The sequence below is a fragment of the Pan paniscus genome, chromosome 9 (genome assembly GCF_029289425.2).
Source record: "Pan paniscus chromosome 9, NHGRI_mPanPan1-v2.0_pri, whole genome shotgun sequence".
NCBI lineage: Eukaryota > Metazoa > Chordata > Mammalia > Primates > Hominidae > Pan > Pan paniscus.
The window spans coordinates 116,678,956-116,698,193 of NC_073258.2; the positions used below are offsets into that span (position 1 = coordinate 116,678,956).

A 19,238-nucleotide genomic window follows, 5' to 3' on the forward strand; every position below is an offset into this window, starting at 1 on the left:
GATGCAAGGCTGGTTCAACATACGCAAATCAATAAATGTAATCCAGCATATAAACAGAACCAAAGACAAAAACCACATGATTATCTCAATAGATGCAGAAAAGGCCTTTGACAAAATTCAACAACCCTTCATGCTAAAAACTCTCAATAAATTAGGTATTGATGGGACATATCTCAAAATAATAAGAGCTATCTATGACAAACCCACAGCCAATATCATATTGAATGGGCCAAAACTGGAAGCATTCCCTTTGAAAACGGGCACAAGAAAGGGATGCCCTCTCTCACCACTCCTATTCAACATAGTGTTGGAAGTTCTGGCCAGGGCAATCAGGCAGGAGAAGGAAATAAAGGGTATTCAATTAGGAAAAGAGGAAGTCAAATTGTCCCTGTTTGCAGATGACATGATTGTATATCTAGAAAACCCCATTGTCTCAGCCCAAAATCTCCTCAAGCTGATAAGCAACTTCAGCAAAGTCTCAGGATACAAAATCAATGTACAAAAATCACAAGCATTCTTATACACCAATAGCAGACAAACAGAGAGCCAAATCATGAGTGAACTCCCATTCACAATTGCTTCAAAGAGAATAAAATACCTAGGAATCCAACTTACAAGGGATGTGAAGGACCTCTTCAAGGAGAACTACAAACCACTGCTCAATGAAATAAAAGAGGATACAAATGAATGGAAGAACATTCCATGTTCATGGGTAGGAAGAATCAATATCATGAAAATGGCCATACTGCCCAAGGTAATTTATAGATTCAATGCCATCTCCATCAAGCTACCAATGACTTTCTTCACAGAATTGGAAAAAACTACTTTAAAGTTCATATGGAACCAAAAAAGAGCCCGCGTTGCCAAGTCAATCCTAAGCCAAAAGAACAAAGCTGGAGGCATCACGCTACCTGACTTCAAACTATATTACAAGGCTACAGTAACCAAAACAGCATGGTACTGGTACCAAAACAGAGATATAGACCAATGGAACAGAACACAGCCCTCAGAAATAATGCTGCATATCTACAACTATCTGATCTTTGACAAACCTGACAAGAACAAGCAATGGGGAAAGGATTCCCTATTTAATAAATAGTGCTGGGAAAACCGGCTAGACATATGTAGCAAGCTGAAACTGGATCCCTTCCTTACACCTTATACAAAAATTAATTCGAGGTGGATTAAAGACTTACATGTTAGACCTAAAACCATAAAAACCCTAGAAGAAAACCTAGGCAATACCATTCAGGACATAGGCATGGGCAAGGACTTCATGTCTAAAACACCAAAAGCAATGGCAACAAAAGCCAAAATTAACAAATGGGATCTAATTAAACTCAAGAGCCTCTGCACAGCAAAAGAAACTACCATCAGAGTGAACAGGCAACGTACAGAATGGGAGAAAATTTTTGCAATTTACTCATCTGACAAACGGCTAATATCCAGAATCTACAATGAACACAAACAAATTTACAGGAAAAAAACAAACAACCCCATCAAAAAGTGGGCAAAGGATATGAACAGACACTTCTCAAAAGAAGACATTTATGCAGCCAAAAAACACATGAAAAAATGCTCATCATCACTGGCCATCAGAGAAATGCAAATCAAAACCACAATGAGATATCATCTCACACCAGTTAGAACAGCGATCATTAAAAAGTCAGGAAACAACAGGTGCTGGAGAGGATGTGGAGAAATAGGATCAATTTTACACTGTTGGTGGGACTGTAAACTAGTTCAACCATTGTGGAAATCAGTGTGGCGATTCCTCAGGGATCTAGAACTAGAAATACCATTTGACCCGGCCATCCCATTACTGGGTATATACCCAAAGGATTACAAAACATGCTGCTATAAAGACACATGCACATGTATGTTTATTGTGGCACTATTCACAATAGCAAAGACTTGGAACCAACCTAAATGTCCAACAATGATAGACTGGATTAAGAAAATGTGGCACATATACAACATGGAATACTATGCAGCCATAAAAAATGATGAGTTCATGTCCTTTGTAGGGACAGGGATGAAACTAGAAACCATCATTCTCAGCAAACTATCACAAGGACAAAAAACCAAACACCGCATGTTCTCACTCACAGGTGGGAATTGAACAATGAGAACACAAGGACACAGGAAGGGGAACATCACACACCGGGGACTGCTGTGGGGTGGGATGAGTGGGGAGGGATAGCGTTAGGAGATATACCTAATGCTAAATGACAAGTTAATGGGTGCAACACACCAACATAGCACATGTATACATATGTAACAAACCTGCACGTTGTGCACATGTACCCTAAAACTTAAAGTATAATAATAATAAAATAAAATAAAAAATAAAACAATGGGGATGTATAATAGCAAAAGAAACCCACAAAAAAAATTAAAAAAAATTAAAAAGCTGATAAGCTAAGCAAATATATCTCATAATGTTTTAAGAAAGTTTATTAATTTGTGTTGGGCCACATTCAAAGCTGCCCTAAGCCACATGTGGCCCCCAGGCTGCAGGTTGGACAAACTTGGGTTTTAATCAGTCCTCCCAGCAATCTCACCAAATTAGTGTGAGTAAAAATAATTCAGACAAAGCTGAGAACTATGAGTGTTGCATTCAGGTGATCATTCCCAGGTACTGGCCCAGTTTTGGGAAACAGTCCATCTTGCCCATCCCATCTGCTCTGAGATGTGTGTTCCAAATGCAAGTTGACCCCAAAGTCTAGCCCTGATTTTGGATGGTAGTGAAGTTGGGCTAACTGACCTGTAAGATTTCTTGGTGCCAAAATGCTGCAAACCTGTGATTTTGTGGTTCAATATTAGACCCTTGATCATACAGATGTAATGAACTGCATCTGCTCTGAGAGATTTGGAATTGACTGGCTCATTAAACACCTTACAAAACACACTTGGGAACAGAGAATGCTCTGCTTTGTCCAGGATTTGTGTCCACAGGGGATAGTGGGACTCAGGTGAGAAGTGCATGCACTACCAGGTTTTTACAACCAGCCCTTTGTTCATCATGACCCTACCTCCCTAAGCCAGAACCACTGAGCTCCGCCTGCCCATGAAGGTGGACAAATGCTCACGATATGCACAGCGCTGCTCCCTCATCTTCCCCGCTCCTTCTCAGCCAGCTCCACTTTGACTCAGTTCTCCAGTTCCCATCCAGTTTCTGTGACTCCAGTCACCCCTTCACTGACGTATCCCTTGTTTCTTGATGGCTACGTCAGCCTCAGGCCCTCAGCTCTCCTTCAAGATCCCGGTCTTGGATTCATCCCACCAGCTGTGTCTCCCCAGCCTGCCTCGGTGGCAATATGAGGGGTACAGCCTCTCCTTGCCCACCACACAGCTGTTTATCTAGGCCCAAGTTATTTCTGCCATTGCTTTCTGTGGTGTTAAGGTCCTGAGAGAGGCGTGAGCTCCTTGGATTCTGAATGCCATGATACCATCACATCATGGAATCTTCTGACAGGAAGAGCCTTTGGATCTCATCCTGTTAATAGTAGGAGCCTTTCTTCTAACAAACCATCATGCAGAACTACAAGACATGAACCAGGTATTTTAAAAGGTGGGGGCTTCTCTTGTAGAAACAGATTCCTAAGTTCCATCCACTTACCCCACAGCCCATGCAGGGAGCAGGGGTATCCTTAGAGACCTAGCTAAGGATAAACCATTGATCTCATCCAACCTCTTGAAGACACAGAAAGGTGAAGTGACTTTTGCTGTGTCACACAGCTGTAGGTAGTAGTGCTGAGATTAATAGCTGAGGCACTCACCTTCTAAGTCAGTATTTTTCCCTATACTTCATCCTTATCATCATCATCTTCATCTTTATTTTCATCACAGTGTTCCTCAGCCTTTAATAAACATTGTCCACTAAACCAGTTTCCTTTTGTTGCTGTTGGTAACTTTGGACATGATCCATTGAGCCTACCGTAGTGTCTTTTCTAGTGAGTCAGAGCCCAGGAAGGAGACAAAAATGGTATAGCTAGGAAGAAATCGAGATTGAGAGACAGAAGATCTGAATAGGGCCTCACTTTCCTTATCTGCAAAGTGGGAGGAACACCATTCACTTCAAAGATTCATTTGGAGAACCCAGTAAAGTGGCATCCACTGCAGTGCTTGGTGCTGTGCCACAGTGGGTGTGCCATGAAAATGCATTCCATTTGAATGGGAGACCTGCAGGGAACCAGTTTGAGGAGGCTTTGCTTTGCCTGAGTGGACCCAGCATTTCCAGCAAAATAAACTCAGCTTCTTTCCTCTGCATTAACATTGCCTTCTTTGGCTCCTTCTGTGGCCTTAGCTGAAAAATAAATAAATAAGCATGCGACAGGGTGAGAGGTGGGGAAGGGATGTGGCAAAAGACAAAGAAAGAAAGAGAGAGGAAGATGGATTTCTGGGCAGAATTTATACCTTTTTGGCTTTTTCAAAGGTAAATGAATAGATTGTTGTTGTTTTTCAGCCTGCCGCTGAGAGTGTGCGTGCGCCTCTGTTATGTATAGACCCTTTTAAAGGCTTCTGGAAGCAATCCCTAACATTTTCTATAGGTGCAGACAGATAATTGAATGCTTTCAAAGGCCACTGTGAGGCAGGGGAAGTTCAATTTTGCCGTGTGCTGGTGCTTGCATTGACGGAGCGCCCCGTGTGTGTGTATTCTCAGGAAGTTGAATTTCTTTTTTGCTTTCCTTCCCACTACTGCCCCTTCACCCCTTGTTCTCCCCCCACCTCTGATGAAGCACTTAGAGAGAGGACAAGAAACAATATATAATCGCCCCAAAGTCACACCAAATAAACACAGCAAAAGCTCCCAGCCGCTTCTCTGGCTGCGAATGAAAAGCGCTGCCTCCTGGCTCCCGGGCCTGACGGACAGGGGGCCTTTCTGCTCAGCTATTATTAGAGCCGATGTGGCAGAAGCCCAGGCAGCTCTGGGCGGTGGGGGGTTCTTGTTTTAATTTGTTGCCTGTGCAGGCAGAACAAAGCGACATAGGGAGAGAGGACGGGGGAATTTCCTCCTGCTGCTATTTCGCCACACGACGGCCGTACCGTGTGTGTGTGTGTGTGTGTGCGCGCGCGCGCCTGAACTGGATATGTCTGTGTGCAGTGCACGTATGTGTCGGGGGGGCATGACCTGGAGATGCCCGTGTGCCATGCACTCGTGTGTGTGTGTGTACATATGTGCATGTGTACATGCAGAGGCCAAGCTCTGAGTGTGCCCATTGTGTAGAACAAGAATATGCTGCATGCAGCAGTGCTATGTTCCCTTTAGGGCATGAAGGAAAGATGCACAGAGGGTTGAGATAAGGAGGTAAAGAAAGCCCAACCCTCCAGATTCATGGCAGATTCAAGTAACCTTGACCATCAATCTGTGCAAATGATATCTAGTTTCGTTCTCACAACTACCCTTTCAAAAACTGTCTTTCTCATTTTATAGATGAAGAAACGGAGGCTCAAGAGATATTTGAGTGAATTACCCAAAGCTTAGTTCAACCGGCTCTAATTACAGTACGATTTCTGCTATATTTGGTGTGTCCTAGTGGGTTGTAGGGTAAAGCAGAAAGAGAATTTCTTAAGGTTTCAAATCCAGGCAGTGGGGAAGGAAGATTCACCAGGGCTGCTCTTTGTGGCGGATGGGGAAGGGCAGCAGGTATAGTGTCCCTCCTGGTTTAGGGAAAGGGATGGCCCAGACGTTTCATGGCATCACTGTAATGTCTCCACTGCTGATGATACTAACGGCCACCTAAAGAGGGACACCGTGCCTCCTATGTGCCAGGCACTGGACTAGAGCCCTAGGTACCTGTTTTCCTGTCCTCTTGCTGTACACCAGAGAATGTAACTCACCTGCTCAAGGTAACCAACTAATAAAGGGCTGGGCCAGGATGTTAACTGAGGCTCCTTCCTTAAGCGATGTGGCTTTATCTTCTCCAGGTGCATGGAGAGGGAAACTCTCTCCTTGGGTTAAGAGCACACTACCTGGTGTCTTGGTTTCCTCCAGGTCCCATCGCTACCCCTCCTGGCTGGACTGAAACAGTACTCATTCCAAGCTGCACTTCTTTGCTCTGAGGAGCACATAGGAATGCCCAACAAATGCTCTTCTTCTGGCTTACTTCCCCTCTTGGAATGCAAGCTCCTTAGAAACAAAGCTGCGCAGCCAAGGGGTTTTCATTTGCTTTAGTCTTTCATCCAATCTAACATTTCTAGCTACCACGTATTAATTGAGCACTTATTATATTACACACTGTGCTAAGTACTTCATGTGCATCCTCACCTTAGACCCAGGAGGTAGGGATTATTGTTATTCCCATTTTACAGATGAGGAACTTGATGTTCAACAATGTTAGGCCATTTATCCACGCCAAACACATAGTGAGTATTCAAACCCTATTGGAACCCCCAAATCCATGCTTCACTTCTTGCCTTCTTCGTCACAGTGTATGCTGTTTAAGTGCATTTTCTCCTTTCCTTTCATCCTGCACCACCTCTCATCCTAATTATTAGAGGTGTTTAGTGCTATATCACCCTCCCATGGAGCCCTGGATCCCCTTGGTAGGATTTGTCAAACCTTCAATGAGGCTGTGCTATGTAATCCCAGGGACACAGAGCAGACAGTCCCTATTGTTTTGAGAGTTCTAAAGGAAGTTTCTCTTGTCACCCTAGGAGGCAGTAGGGGTTAAGAACCCAGGCTCTGAAGCCAGAAAGTCTGCATTAGAATTCTAGATCTATCACTTATTCACTATCTGAACTTGGGCAAGGTAATTGGTTCTTTATGACTTGGTTTTCTCATCCATAAAACGGTCATAATTATAGTATGTACAGCATGAGGTTATTATGTGAATAAAATGAGCTACATGTATAGAATGCTTAGAATTGTGCCTGTAACATAGCAAACACTGAATAAATGTTAGCTAATATTACCTTAATATTGTTATTTTCTACAGAATTGTAGATTTTAAATCTGGAAGGAATCTGACAAGTCACTTGGTTGGCTCAACCTTCCATCTTTAGGCAAATAGAGGATTTGTAATCAGAAGACCTGAATTTGAATCCGAGATCTACCACTTAACACTGGTATCTAGAACTCTGAGCAACTTGTTTGACCTTTCCCAGTCGCATTTTCTTCAAATGTAAGAAAAGAGTTGTATTAACAAATATCTGCCCATCTCATAGATTTGTTGTGAGGATCAAACGGAGGGATGTAATGAAGAAGGCAGATAGAATTGTATGTTAATATTATTTGATTTTTACCTGAAGATAAATAAGACTCAAAGAGGTTAAATGGGTTACCCAAGAAGAAACTCCTCACCTACCAAGATGGTATCAGCAACTCAACAATATGCAGTCAAGTTTCCACCATCATACCCTTCAGTTTGGACTGTAGACCCAACAACTAGGAGTTGACTGAAGTAAATGAATGCTGGATCCAGGCAAGAAATTGTCAAAATAACAAGATTGAGGTACCAGGGTGCCAAATGGCAAACAGACTGAAGAACTAGGAAACAAAACAAGGTCAAACTATGAACAAACTCTCACCATAACAGAAGTTAATATATAGGTTACATCAACCAAGTATAGGTATCTTATGGTCACAGTGTTAGGAGAAAATAATGTTTATCCGATTCTGCCTACAACTGTAGATTGAAGAAAGAACCACTTGCTTTCTAGGTTTCTTATAAAGGGTATTTATTGTATTGTCTCTGACCAGCCCTGCCTTAAGGACACTGCTCATTCACTAGCACCTAGCATCCACCGTCCCCATGTTTAATGCAGGAGCAGTCATTTAAAATACTGGGTCTTCCTCTCTGGTCTCAGCCTAGATAGGTCTAGAGACAGTCAACTGACTCAATCTGGGCCAATCAGATCTCTATCTTGAGATTTTTGAATTTTGCACCCAGGCTGAAGCTTTAAGGCCAAGGAGCTGTTGGCAGCTCTGTTGCTCCATTTATTACCATTCCTGAGTGCCAGCCCTTGTCTTTGGACCTGGCTTTGATACCTTTGTTCCCTCATAGCTCCTGTCTTCACCCAAACTGATTGCAGTGGTTCAAGCTGTCAGCCCCATGTATATCCAGTAGCATCTGAATTCACAAGGCACACACGGCTTAGTTTTCAGGGAACTAAGGTGAGATAAGGTAAGGGATGTTCTATACCCCTTGCTCTTCTTGGGAAAGACCTTGAATTCAGACCTCTTAAGGATGCTGAGGTTCTTGGACACAAACCCTCTTTGCTTCTCCACTATGACAGCTTCCTACCCCTCCCAACTCCCGTATCTTTATGAGCTACTAATTCTTCTTAGTACCTACAATCTCACTGTAATGAGACATGGTCTTGGGAAGCAATGAATCTCTTTTGTGCTAAGAAGTAAATATTCTCGAATGTGATGATTTGTACTCAGGGTGTTGGGAAGTGGGGAGCGATATGTTTAAAATTTCTAGAGGGCATTCTCTTGAGTAAAAAAATGCACATGCAATATATCAATTGTTTTCATAATCTAAAACACAGAAACAACTCAATGTAACACTTTTGTCTGGTTTTAGATATGCAGTAGTGTGAGATTACATTGAGGCGCAGATTACAAAATGATTGAGAACCATTTCAGATTTTCTTAACCATTTTTAATAAGGTTTAACTTACATGCAGTAAAGTATACAGGTAATAAGTGTATAGCCCAGTGAATTTAGTACATATGTATACACCTGTATAACTACCACCCAGATCAAAATTTAGAACATTTCCAATACCCTAGAGGGCTTCCTCATATCTCCTCCCAGTCAATAACCACCACCACCATCCACCCCTCCAAGATAACCATTCTGACCTCTAATTATCATAGATAACTTTTGCATGTCTTGGAATTTCATATAAATGTAATCATACACTACATACCCTTTTGTATCTGCCATCTTTTGTTTGACATTTTAAATGTTAAATTCATCCATATTGTATGAATAGTACTTTGTCCTTTTTCATTGCTGCATTAACGCAAATGCAATCGAATCATTGAATAAACATGCCTGTAATTTATTGGCCTATTTTACTGTTGATAGACATTTGGGCAATTTTTAGTTTAGGCCTATAGGAATAAGGTTGCCATGAACATTCTTGTACATGTCTTTGGTAGACACAAGCACTTTTTGTTGGATATAAACTCCAGTGAGTCATACAGCATAGGTATCGTTAGCTTCAGCAGAGACTGCCAAGTAGTTTTCCAAAGAAGTTGTATCCACTCCACAATTTAAACAGTTTGTTTACCAAATAGCCACTGAGTACCTATTATGAGCCAGCCACTCCACTAGGCATTGGGAATACTGAGAGGAAGCATGCACGTCCATGGCCTAGAAGCGCTAATAGCCTGGTAATATCAACAGATACTTTTTAAATAATATGGTAAGTGATAGGTGAGAGGTGTGCCTGACAGGAGGATCCTTTGGGGCTCTAAGGTTAGATTCCCCGACTCCAGGTGACCAAATGGAAGCTTGGCCAGGTAAAGAAGGGATGGCATTTGAGGAGAAGGTTGCAGAGGCTCCTCTAGCCCCTGCCAAGCCCTGCAGGCTCTTCTCTGGCTGGGAGTCTCATTAATGGAGCAGCCAGGCCCGGGCCAGGCTGTCAGGAGCGAACAAACGGCTGCCAACATGAGCAATGATTTAAAGGAGAAGGTTAAGACGTCGGTGAGATGAATACCATTGACTTCGCTGCCATCCTGGAAGCAATTCATCAGGGCGGCTTGGCAAAGAGGGGCATAAATCCCTAGCCAGCGAGGCCAAGCAGGGCTCTGGGAGGAGGAACAGGATGTGATGGCAGCTTCCAGAGCTGTCTCCAGCTGGGCCTGTGCCAGCATTTTGAAAAGCGTCAGTTGGGAGGAATCCCCAGAAGATGACTTTGTAGTTAGGGTCCCTCCTGTCCTGAGTCGTGGGTCACCGAGGACACCCTCCCTAGTCACTTGCTGTTTGTGCTTCCCATTCTGTGCACCCACTGGAGGTTTTTCTTGAAGCAGGCTCTGCGTTGCCTTCTCCTTCTCTCCAGCCTGAATCTTGGCACTCCTGGAGACTCTTGGTTCAAATGATGTATTTATTTTCTTAACGAAAGGGAAAGATTTAAGAGTGGGTGTGAAATGCATCCTCCTCCCTCCTCTGACCCTCCCACGTACTTCCTCCGGCAACCTGAGGCCCAGCTCAGCAGACACTTGGGAAGTCAACAGAAACAAACATGGAGTGGGCATTGCAGAGCACGTGAGTGGATGAGAGATTTTTATGAGTGAAATTTGCTCACAAGCTTCTTTAATAATGTTATTCATCTTTCTGTCAAAGTCATCACATTAATGTAGCTGGAGAGATTTAGAGGAGATGAATTAAGACTTAAATACACAAAATGACTTGGGGAATATTTAAATACAATACATTTGATTCTGGTGCGGCATCCTTCCTCACGGGTGTTGCTCATGACTCTTTCCAGGCCCACACAGCCTGGGAATCAACAACTCCCCCTCTCCTGCCGCCTCCCTCCAATGCTTCATTCATCCAACGCTTCCTGCACCTACCATGTGTGAACTCATTGTCTCCACAGAGCACATATACAATAGCCTGGGTGCCTGTTCTGGCTTAGACAGGCCACTTTTCCTTTGGGGACCTCAGTTTCTTTATTTGGAAAATGGGTGGGGTTGGCTCTGAATTTCAAAGGATGCAGAGATTCCTTAGAGACAGTTGCAGGGAAACAAAGGGAGCCCAGATGCAGAGTCATGGACCCTCTCCCATCCCTTCATCACAGTTCATTGCTATCTACCTGTACGTACTGGAAGTTGTGTATTATTTTATTTAAAATAAAAACACTTTGGCTTTAAAAAAGAAACTATTTCTTCCTTTCTTCCTTCCTTGAGTATTTAGTGAGTCCCTTCCCTGGACTAAACACTGTGTTAAGCGTTCAGGATAGTCACTAAGCAAGTCTGACAGGGCTCCTGTCCTCCTGGTCGGGCAGTCCAACTCACATTCCCTGGTGGTACAACTTAGAATAAAGAGCGTCCTGTTACAATTAAGCAGAGAAAGCTTCCTGAAAGAGGTGGGCTGCAGAACTCCTGCCTCTCCATTTGCTGTGCATGCTAGACTTCTGGGCAGACAAAGCTCCTTTCTTCCCAGGGGAGTGGGAGACTCAGATCTGGCTGCAGAGAGGGTGAAGTGAGGACATCAGACTAGAAGCCAAAATTAGAGGCAAGAAGAACAGCCCAGACATTGGGCACCCACTCAATGCATCTCCCCACTGTCTGACTGGGCCCAAGCCAAGAGCCAGAGACCTGGGGAGGTTGCAATACTATTCCCTTCTCCCATCCACCACACTCGCCCCCAGCCCACACCACAACTCTCACCATCCTCACTTTGCTCTCCCACCTCTCCCCTTCCTCTGCTTGGAGTGGCTGGAGAAGGGGAAAGGGATATCTTCTTGGATTGGAGCCCTTCCCACCCTACTGGCCTTCTCTGACCTCTCCTGGAGCTGCTACACAACAGCAGGGGCAAGGCCTCTTCCCCTGCTGTCCTCCAAACCTCCCACAGATCATTGCTTTCAAGGCAGGGCCAGAGGCACCCCTCAACCTGACCCAGATGGGTTGCTCAGACAGGCTCCAGATTATGTCATAGGGGGCACAAAAAAGTAGTAGACTGGCGAGAGCCCAAGAAAGCTCTGATGAGTTGTTTTTGCTCTTCCTTCTAAATCCAGGTTTCTCAACGATGCTTTCTGTGTGAGTTTTAGGTTCAAGAAAAAAGAAATATACTCAGGCTGCTGAGATTGTTGCAAGAACACAGGAATGCAGCCTGATGAAAAGACAGGCCTGGGAGCCGCTCAGGGGCCAACCAGCTTTTGAGACAAGGTCAGCAGATCATGCCCCCAGCAGCAGGCCTTGCCCCTGACCTAGAATCCCTCCACAGAAGAGCCTGGCGACTCTCAGCGTTTGCTTCTCTGGCTTCTACCATCACCAAGGAACTCAGCAGCCAAATCTCTGTACCTCTTACATTCAGACTTCCGAGGGAGAGTACAACAGATGTGGCTAGTCACCATCTGGGACTGGCCACCACTCACTGGGAAGGTTGAAAAGCCTGACCACCACACAGACCACTGGCAGGCTGGAAATTGGCTACCCTGGGGTCTGAGGCCTCCTCCTGTTTCCGTAGCTATCGTGAGAGGATAGGTTAGGCCTGGCGTGGGTTTGGCACAGAGACCCATGCATAAGAAACCCTCAGAAGAGAGCTTGAGGCTTGGGGTATGGCAGAGCTGGGGTTCCCCAGGGGGAGCAGGCCCAAGGGGACAGTATAACAGGCAGCTACCTGTTTACTCCCCAGGATTCCAGGGAAACAAGAGGGTGGAAAGGAAAGGGATTAGGATTCAGAGCCTGAGGCTTTCAGAGTGTGAGACACTCACAAACCAGGTCTATGTGTGATTCTCTGCTTGATCTCAAAACAGCTTACACAAAGAAAGAATCATAACTCTTCAAGAGTGTGCCTCATTTCTGTTGACCATGTTAGTCTGCAGTGGTGAGCCAGAATGCAGATGTCAGGGTAACAAAGCTTAGAGGAGATGTACTCAGAACCTAGCACAAGGGGACAGGGTGGGCCCCCAGTCCAGAAAAACCAAGGAGAGGGGCTAGCACACAGTCAGTAGGACCCATGCATTTCTTTAGGACCTCAGCACCACTCTAGGGGAACATTCCAGGCTGTGTGCTTCAATTCAGAAAGCTCCCAGGAAGAGCAAGATGTTCTACCCCTTTTTCTCTCATTTGCATTGAGTGGGGAGATCTGGCTGTTCCAAAGTCCATTCCCAAACCCTTCCCTTTGCAGGACCTGAGGCCAGACTCCAGAGAACATGCTGACCCTTCTCAGATAGATGTTACTTGCATCCCATGGCTTTGTGTTGGAGTTACTTTTCTTAGTGATGAACTTGAGCGTGTGCTGGGTCATCCACACTCTCTTGCTGGGACCCCTTTGTCCTAAAGGAGATGGGTTTGTAATTCAGCTGGCTGGGGAGAAAATAATGGATCCCACAAAACCTTCCCAAGAGCTGAAATTGTATGAGAGTCATATACAGGTAAACCGAGAACTACTGCTTTTTCTCCCTAAGTCCCTATAAGAAGCCAGGGCAAATCTATAGTTCAGTCAATTGATGGTACAAGGGAAAGGGAAAGGCCTCTTCAGTTGCTGCTGGGCTTCCCAGCCTATCGAGGAGACATTTTATTTTTCTGGAGGCAAGAGAGACATGAGATGACTCCATGAAGTCCTGCTAGGCCTGCCCCCCCGCAACTGATTTCTATCTGAGAGGGGCTGGAGGAGTCCTGGGGTCAGCATAAGGTGTCTCTGACTTCATGCAATAGAACCAGCACATCGTCACCAGTATGTCGAGAGCAAGCCTCTAATACCCAGGCCTTAGTGATATTTGTACTGATAGAGTCTTCCACCCAACACTCTTCTTTTAGGCTCATGGAGAGGATCTTTCAATCCTTCCAAACAAGAATGCAAAGACAAGCTCACCTCTTTATTGCCTGCCTCTTTGCCTCTGCCTATCTATACCCCAGCAGTAGGGGGAGTCCAATATCATTGCTCCTGGAATCCTTGAGCCCCAGACAGATGGCAGTCAACAGCCTGGTGACACAACAGCGGCTCTTGGTGGCCTTCTCAAGCAGCAGACGGGCAATTTATATGAAAGCATGTTGTAAAATATCTGTTGACACTGAAGCTATTGTTCTGTTATTGTTGTTGTTGTTGTTGTTGTTAATACAACACCCTTGCCACTATCAGAGAATTGAGGGTGGGAATGTTCTTCAAAGATTACAGTCCCCCTGGAGACTGGCTGTCTTCCAGAGGTATCTATTTTTAATTTCACTAATGCTTTTCTTCCAAGAGGACACAGAAGTCTCACCCAAAAAGGTAGGACCTACCTAGAGTTCAGTCTCATAGCTTGTTGGACTGCCTGTCCTAGGAATAGAATTTAAATGAATTTATGTTGGGCAATAAAATATATATTGTAATATAAATGTATAAAGTACAAAGGGTCTTGTCTTCCACTCCACCTTCCTACCACAAGCCCATGAACCCATGTCCCTGAGCCTTTGGCAAATTTGATCCTAGATGCTAAGCTGACACAGAACACCTTCAATCCATGTAGCTTGGTGTGGTGATGACAGCGCTAGGCTAAGAATAAAGAAACCTAGGTCAAAGTCTTGATCTCCCTTTACCAGCTTTGTGCCCTTGGGTGACCCTTGGGACCCTTGATTTCTTCAAAAGCTATGTAACAATTGCTATGGCCTGAATATTCATGTCCCTCCAAAATTCACATGTTGAAATGTGAGCTCCCAAGGGGATGGTATTAGGAGATGGGGCCCTTGGGGGGTGATGAAGTTATGAGAGTAGAGCCCTTATGATTGCCATTAGTGCCCTTGCAAAAGAATCCCCAATAAGTTGGATAGCCCCTTCTGCCACGTGAGTTCACAACAAGAAGGCGCCATCTATGAAGCAGGAAACGAGCCTTCCCCACACCCCAAATCTGCCCTGATGTTAGACTTCCAGACTTCAGAACTTTGATAAATATATTTTGTTGTTTATAAGCTACCCAATCAATGGCATTGTGTTATAGCAACCTAAATGAACTACGGCAACAATAACACCTATTATTATAGTTGGGAGGACCAAATAAGATAATGGAGATACACTCCCAAGACCCAGGGCATACTGAGGGCTTAATTAAATAGTCACTGAATTGGAGTTGAAGAAGGCTGTCCACACAAAGTAGGTAGGATTCCAGGGAAGGGCTTGTGGGAATGTGTTCTCCACAGGTTGAGGGCAGAAAATGGCCAAGTCTATGCTACGTTTAGACCTCGTCAACCACTAATGAAGGGAAACCCAGCTAGAGGCCCAGCCATGGGACTTGTCAAATTTTAATACATGGAGTCTGTAAAAATCAACAACACTCTCCCATGGATTCATTAAAGCAAACAGACCCTCTTATTTATCAATGCTATTCACCCCAAGTGAAGATGACAACAATCAATTAAATAAACAAATCAAGTTTAAAAAAGCTTAACTGAAGGCAGATGTGATTAATTTCCTCATCATTGATTGACATTAACTATATTAGCCAGTTTTGCTATGGTAACAAACAACCCCTAAAATCTTAGCGGCTTATATCTTACAAGCATTTATTTCTTGTTCACAGAGCGTGTTGGCAGCTGCAGATGTGCTTCATGAGTCTTCTCATTCAGGGACTTAGGCTGAAAGGGCAGCCCCTAATTTGGGACCTGCCGATCTGACAATAGAAAGAACTGAGCAAGAGAACTGACCGAACACGCTGTACTCCTTGTATCTTCTGAACTGACTCATATTCCATGAATCCAAGTGAGTCACATGGCCAAGCTTGATGGGGGTGTGGGGAGCTGGCACACAGGGGCAGGAGGTGGGGGCATGGAATATAATCCATTTTCTTGTTTGTTTGTTTCAGATGGAGTCTTGCTCTGTCGCCAGGCTGGAGTGCAGTGGCACGATCTCGGCTCACTGCAACATCCGCCTCCCAGGTTCAAGCGATTCCCCTGCCTCAGCCTCCTGAGTAGCTGGGATTACAGGCACCCACCACCACGCCTGGCTAATTTTTGTATTTTAGTAGAGATGGGGTTTCATCATGTTGGCCAGGATGGTCTCGATCTCCTGACCTCATAATCCACCCACCTTGGCTTCCCAAAGTGCTGAGGTTACAGCCATGAGGCACTGCGCCCGGCTATATACTCCATTTTCTAAAGGCCACCGTAAGCCACAGGGAAGCCGCATGGATGCACAATGCTCTCAAGGGGAAAAAGTGAATATCCTAGAACAACAGTACAATCCACGACCGTGAATCCGACCCTGTCCTTCTCACTCCATACACACCCACATGGATTTTCATAGCATTCTTATTTAGAAGATATTCTATGTCCTATTAATATTATCTTCATGTATTTGATGTATTTGTGGGGGATGATTTGCAGCACAGGCCATATATCTGGAAGTCTTCTGAACAACTAGGAGCCCCTTCATCCAGACAGTCTGCATGCTTTCTCCTGTAATCTTTGCTGCTGGCTCCCTTCATAGATGCCTGGCCTGTCTGGGCTTCCCTTCTCTCAAACTGGGCTCACTTACTAAAGTGACCTTTCTCTTGACTAGGCAGCTACTTTGATGACCTCCTCAAATGCAATGCAAAAGCTGGACTCTCCTCCGCCCCCAAGCACTCCCAGGCTTCTGGGCAGGGCCATCAACTCCACTCCAGCCATCCCTCCAGACTGGTGCCTGAAAAATAGAATTTCTGCTTCAGGTAATACAGCTGCTTCTCTCTGAATAATGCATGCCGTGCACCACACCGGACAAAGGACAAGCGGTTGAGAAATTGGGGAGCTTTCATTTGATTTCATTATTTTGCTTTTAGACCCAAGCATTTGCTGCCGTCAGGCATTTCAAAGAGGACAAGACAACAAGGTGTTCTGAGACAAGCAGAGAAGGTCAGTCATCCTTGGGGACTGAGGGGATTCAGCAGAGAAGGCCGGGCTGGACAGCCCTTCCCAGGGACACAAGGACCTAAAGAGGCACCTCAGTGGGTGTGCCCCATGGGGGGTATAGGAAGGCTTGAAATTTTGAGTAAACGGACTCTCAGGGGGATGCTTCCATAGAGGCTGGGGGTGAACACCTCCATCTACATCAGTTAGTGACAGAGGGGAGCAGAACACATGGAGAGCTGTGAGACGGCAATTAGGAATCACAGAATCCAAAGCAAAGGATCATCATTAGTAGAGTAAATGGCCCTTGATGAAGGAAACTTGACTCCAATAAACAAGTGGAGTTCAAGCCAATGAATTAGCCTAGCTACAATAAAATCAGACACCCACCAGCCTGCTCCTACCTGGTTCAGTCTTCCCATAGTACCTGCCTGTGGGGTCCCAATGTGAATCACGTTGACCCTAAAGATGTCAGCCTTAAGCACATCCACACGTCACTACCACAGTACACACAGGCTCTGCTCTCACAAGGTTGGCTCTTTCTTTGTGCCTGAAGAGCACACATGAGTTCTCATCTTGTGTCCATGCCATTGCTCACGTCCATGCCCCGACTGGAATCCTCTCCCTACTCCTCTCTGTCTACCCAAATGCTTGCTATTCTTTAAGGAGCAGCGTGGGTCCTACTACTATTTAAGCACTGAAGCTCACATTGATCTCTCCCTTCTCTCCATTTCTACAATTACCTCCATGAATGGTCAGTTTGTATTATTCTTGATAATTATAATAATACATTATTTCAAAGCATTTCCTCTCTGGTCCTCACATTATGCTGCTCAGAGCTATAGGGTACTCCTGGGTGCCCCCAGGGCCAGGAGGTGGCTCACCCTCAGGACATAAGCCTCATGCTTATGTCCCTGCCCCCTCTAACTACAGCAGCTCAGCTCTTGATCTGTGTTTCATTTTAGAGTTTCACACACAATTTTTTCTGTTTTAAAAGGGATTGCACTATTGATTTAGAAACTACATTTTTTATTTCATCCTCATGAGAAGTTTGTGAGGCTTGTAGGACTAGGTATTATCACCCACATTTTGCAGCTGAGGAGCCCGAAGCTCAGGGAGACAAACTGTCTCATCAAGAGCACACAGCTAAGGGAAGAAGGAGAATCTCGATTTCTGTCTTTTGAGTCTAAATCCAGTGTATTTACAACCCACACTTGGGCTTATCTCTAACCTAATTGTTAACTTCTCTCAGAAGCAGAAACTGAATTTTTATTACTTATCTGGTTTTCTTGCTTGCTTGCTTGCTTTTCTTTCTTTTTTTTTTTTTTTTTTTTACGGAGTCTTGCTTTGTCACCCAGTCTGGAGTGGTACAAATGGTACGATCTCAGCTCATTGCAACCTCTGCCTCTGGGGTTCAAGCAATCTTCCTGCCTCAACCTCCCAAGTAGCGGGGACTATAGGCATGCACCACAATGCCTGGCTGATTTTTGTATTTTTTGTAGAGATGGGGTTTCGCCAGGTTGCCTAGGCTTGTCTTGAACTCCTGGTCTCAAGTGATCCACCCGCCTCGGCCTCCCAAAGTGCTGGAATTACAGGCATGAGCCACCGCACCTGGCCCTTCTCTGTTTGCTTCTGATTCCGAACATTGTTGTGGGCACACCGTAGGTGCTTACTACTTACCTAGCCCTGATTGCAGGTGCACCCTTGGCTTTGCTGGAGATGCAAGGCCTGACCTCACCTCATGCCTTTTTTAGGCAGCACATACCTGTGAGCGGAGTGATTTACAAGGCTGTACTAGGTACCTGGGCATTTTATGTAATCAAAGGGATACTTTGCTGCTCTCTTTCTCTTGCTGTTGACATGGTTACAAAATCTTATTATTAGCCCAGAGGATGGGGTAATAGGACATGACATTCACATTGTCAGTGTTTTAAAGAGCTGTAGTTACCTCCTGGAGAATAATCTGTGTATTGTAGCAAGCAACAGTGCTGCTGCTGCACCTGGTGCAGCTTCTGTTTTCCGGCTCCCTCTTCATCCTTCTGCAGTTCTGAGAATGAGGCGTTCCCACCAGGAGGCAAGATCGGGTATCCTTCTTGGCCACCCTGGCCACACTGTGGGAATACACCACCATCCCTGTCCTCATGACCTGGGGAGGAGGTATGCAGGGAACCACCTTTAGGTAAGAGAAGGAGCAGAAGCAGTGGGCTGACTCACAAAGAAAAAAAAAAAGATAAATCAAGATAAAATTGTTTCTAAATTGAATGTTTTTCACTATTTTCAGTGTGGTATCTGCAGTGCTCCAAGATGATTCCCTCTCGGGGGCTTCAGAAAAGCTGTAAATAGAATGAATTGCTTTTAGGGACTTAACTCTGGTAGTTCACTTCTCAAGAAAATATATGCTAATGCATGTAGACTATCATTATTGGGGAGACCTATGTCCCGACTCTTTTATGTCTATGAAGAGCAGGTTTCTGATTGCTAGCATTTTGCCAAAGTCTTTGTCATGCGTGGGCTGAATATCTAGCAGAAAGAGGCGGATTCAGCCGCAGCTACATGCTGTGTCTCTCCTAGGCCAAGGTTGGAGGGGGGTCTTGGTTTGCCTAAGAGAAGTTTCTTATGAAACCAGAAAGAAGGAAAGCACAGATTTTTCTAACAGCCCCAATAAAAGCCAACGCGGTCCAGATTCATCTGCAATTCTGGGACCTCAGAGAGGTATAGAGACAGGGAGGCCCCCGCTCCAAGGGATGGGGGA

General features: G+C 44.9%; 1 long non-coding RNA gene across 1 annotated transcript in view; it reads left to right on the forward strand.

Moving 5' to 3' along the window:
• LOC117975034 (uncharacterized) overlaps positions 1-19,238 on the forward strand; it is a 345,337-nt gene that overhangs the window by 311,497 nt on the left and 14,602 nt on the right. Inside the window, exons 8-12 of the long non-coding RNA XR_010113389.1 lie at positions 11,701-11,851; positions 15,184-15,362; positions 15,466-15,538; positions 16,161-16,308; positions 16,420-16,492. This is a non-coding gene — a long non-coding RNA (uncharacterized LOC117975034). The remainder of the gene's footprint in view (positions 1-11,700; positions 11,852-15,183; positions 15,363-15,465; positions 15,539-16,160; positions 16,309-16,419; positions 16,493-19,238) is intronic.